This window comes from Mastomys coucha, chromosome X, assembly GCF_008632895.1.
Source record: "Mastomys coucha isolate ucsf_1 chromosome X, UCSF_Mcou_1, whole genome shotgun sequence".
Classification (NCBI taxonomy): domain Eukaryota; kingdom Metazoa; phylum Chordata; class Mammalia; order Rodentia; family Muridae; genus Mastomys; species Mastomys coucha.
In genome coordinates, this window is record NC_045030.1 from 56,439,879 (window position 1) to 56,443,995 (window position 4,117).

Below are 4,117 nucleotides of genomic sequence, written 5' to 3' on the forward strand. Positions count from 1 at the left end.
AACTCAGAAATCCACCTGCCTCTGCCTCCCAAGTGCTGGGATTAAAGGCGTGCGCTACCACTGCCCAGCTGAGCATGAATTTTCTGAACCCAACCATGTCTCTATAATCTCTTGGCTTTTTGGATTTCATGAGTCTCCCAGAGTTGAATAGAATAGTTCATCATAATAATTTCTGATAAATTGAAGGTGATCTGCACAAGTATTTTTAAATGGGGGTGGCACATTAGATTACTCATCCCTTTAATCTGTTGAGTGGGGAATTTGAAATCAGCACAAAGAACCACATAGTACCACCCTCCATTTTGTTTTCAGAGTATCTACTTAGTAGTGGCACTACCGTGTTGCAGAAGTTACACTGTTTTGGTTTTTGAGACAGGGTTTCTCTGTGTAGCCTTGGCTGTTCTAGAACTCCCTCTGTAGACCAGGCTGGCCACAAGCCCATAGAGATCCACTTGCCTCTGCCTCTGCCCCCATCCCCACCCAGTGCTGGGATTAAAGGCCTGCTTCACCATTCCTAGGTCTCCTTTATTAGTTTTGAGACAGGGTCTCCCATTGAACAGCAAGCTTCCCAATTGACTAGTCTGAATGGCCACCGAGCCTCAGGGTTCCTACTGTCTCAGCCGCTCAGCGCTTGCTTACAAGCCTCCACTGTCATGGCTAGATTTTTATTGGGCACTGGGGCTCCAAACTCAGACGCTCACACATCTACAACAATTACCCCACCCACTAAGCCGTTGTTGCAGCTCACATACTTCATGTCTGCTAATACAAAACTTAAGAAAAGTTCAACTTTCTTGAATTTAAGATACATCTTTGGGGCTGGAGAGATGGCTCAGTGGTTAAGAGAACTGACTGCTCTTCCGAAGGCCCTGAGTTCAAATCCCAGCAACCACATGGTGGCTCACAACCATCCATAATGAGATCTGATGCCTTCTTCTGGGGTGTCTGAAGACAGCTACAGTGTACTTATATATAATAATAAATAAATCTTTAAAAAAAAGATACATCTTCAAATAAACAGTATGTCACGGTACACTTGTCAGTATTTTTTAAAGTAATTTTTGAGATACTTTTATATTTCCCAATCAATGTAGTTTCAGATATAGTGAAATATGAAATGTGTTAGACTTTGCACATGGGAATCGAAGGATTTATAAATAAAACTGGTCTCTCTGACTTCAGGAACCTTACCTTCAAAATTAACCAAAACAAAGGACCAAGAGCTCTAGTAGTAATGTTAGTGTAGAGTGCAGTTAGCGCACATGGAGGCTAGATGAGTTCTGGTCCTGTGGCTAGGCATGAGTTCAGAAAGCAGGTGGCAATAAGGACTCACCCATAGGGCAGGAGGCAGAGCTACTTCTGAAATGTCCACGGGGGAGGGTTATTTTGCCTCTATGAGCATTCTTCTCAGAGGTGAATTAATAGGTCTTGTATGTTGCATGCTGCTGAGGTTCTAAGTCCCATCCAAGCGCCTACTCTGGACACCTAGTGGGACTTCCAACTCCTGCTCCTTTTTGGCTAGATCAAAGCACGATGTTCTCAGGATGCAAACCCGGGCTCCAGATGAGAAAGGCAGAAAAAGAACTCTGAACATACCAGCAGGCCTTGCATAGCCACTCCTTTTGTTTTGGAAACAATATGCTTAAAAAACATCAGTTGTAGTACCAAGCAAACTTCATTGTGAGCAGTCCAGCTTCAAAGACTGGGATAAAAGTGAAACACCGCATTTGTGCCGAGCTCCAAAGAAGCACCAGAGACTGAGGGTTCAGGCGTACATTAGTCACTTCCTACCTGTGTGAACGGGACGACTCAGGATGCTCATCCTATAAGATAGAGTCAATAGTCTTCTTAGGAAGCTAAGCAGAGATCACAAGTAAAAGAGTACAAGTCCCCTTTGTTGTCAGCACTGTGATATTAACTGAGAATGGAGAGTTGGCCAAGCATCTCTCTCCTCCTTGATATCCTTATGCTTCCTCTAATTGCATTCTCTGGAGAGTGTACCACTCATCATACGGGTATCAGTGGTAGATATGTATGTTTGCAAAGGCAGATCAAGTGACAGGGGAGGATATTTTGAGTTTATTACGACACGAAGCCTTAATCCAGAGTAATGACTCTGCTGGATGGTCTCTCTGGCCTCAGGAGGTATCTTGCAGTGGAACTTTCTAGAGTCAGAACCTACCCAACCCTTACTGAAGGCTGTGTAAGGTTGGCTCCAGTCCTAGTAAGCAGAGTACTAGAAAGGGGAAGAAACCTCTGCTTTGGTTCTCCAGTATGAAGAACCTGTCCGAGGAAAAGGAATAGAAGCAAGAGAGGTTATTACTGTATTTTCTGTTTACCCTTGGAAATAGGAGCTTCGCAGCTGGGGACCTACTACTAGGCTGCATTCAGACCAGAGTAAATCATTGTCTTCTTGTTTGTACTCAAAAGACACTAACACTTTAACTAGACATGTACTGTACGTGCACCCTCATTCCCATACTGAGTATCAATAGAAAAAAATTAGGATGTCTACCTGCTTCAGAAGTCAAAACTACAGTTGTAGTGTTCTAAGTCTTCTCTCTCTGTCTCCCTGTCTGTCTGTCTGTCTGTCTCCCTGTCTCTCTCTCTCTCTCTCTCTCTCTCTCTCTCTCTCTCTCTCTCTCTCTCTCTCTCTCCACACACACACACACACACACACACACACACACACACACACACCCTTACACCTTGAATTGTATTCGGTCTTTTGATGTTCACTATATTTCACTGGGCTCGTGTTGTCGCTTCCTGGGAGACTTGATGTGGTAGTTGATATTGTCAACTTCATGAGATCTAGAATCACCTGGCAGACAAATCTCTCAGCATATCTCTGAGGGCAGTTCTAGATTAAGTTAAGTGGGGTGGGAAATCTATTCTGACTGTGGGTGGCATCATTTCATGGGCTGGAGTCCTGGACTGAAGAACTGAGAGAGAGTGAGCTGCACACCAGCATTCATCTCTCTCTGCTTCCTGACTGGGATTGTCATGTGATCTGCCTCATGCTCCTGACACCATAATTTCTCTGCCATGATAGACTGTACCTACTCTTGAATGGTAAGCCAAATAACCCATTCCTTCCTCAAGTTGCTTTTGTTGGATAACTAGTACATTGCGTTTAGCTGTTTCTCTCAATGTCCTGTTATCTCTGAAGCATTCCCTTGGCCTTTTAGACCATGTCCACTGACAGTAAAGCAAATACACAGCAGAAAACCACTGACAGATTCACTAGGACCTTTGGCTACAAATGTGTAGAACCTAGTTACAAAATTTTATTATGCGTGCTCTAAGATTGTGTCCCTGACTTGAAATGGCTGTGGTCCTTTAGAACCCTGAGCAGTCAGGAATACCTGCAAAAGATCTGTACAGTCCATTAACTTTCCTTCATGGAACAGAGGAGTTGCTCATGAGGCCCCGATATTCTCCAAGGATTTTCAAACAGTTAATACTTCCTGGGAGACAAAGACATTTTCTTTAGTGGTATAACCACCAATCAATGACCGCTGTTCTAGTAACCAGCCCCTCACTTGTGCTATTATAAGCAACCTCAGTTAAAAATCATTGGTTCACCAAGCTCTGCATGGATGGGATAATTTCTTTCTTTCTGTTGTTGGTTTGCTACCTGGGTAACTAGTCGTTTGTTTATGTCTTCTCAGAAAAAGTTCACACACAACAAGCATGTCGCACAATTCCATAGAGACCGACTTCTGTGGAATGTCCTGATTGCTGCTTATTGTTCAGATGAAGAAACTGGGCTCAGAGATGATGAATGACGTAGTCAATATCACACAACTACTAAGTGGTGGATCTAGGATTCCAACCCAGCAGCCTGTCACATTCATTGCATAGAGATATAATTCCATGAGCCAATTTCAGTCATCCTAAAGGTTAACTTTCTCAAAGACAAACTGCTTTAATGTTGAAACCTGAACGCTACTTGAGTTAGTCATCTCATAAATGGCTGAGGCGAGCAATGTGTACATGTGTATGTGGTGGTGGTGGGGGAATGACTCACTAACTCTACAGGAAGCAGACAGCATTCTGTTCTGTGGTAATGAACTGTGATAATAACAACTGAAATATGAAGCCAAATCAACAG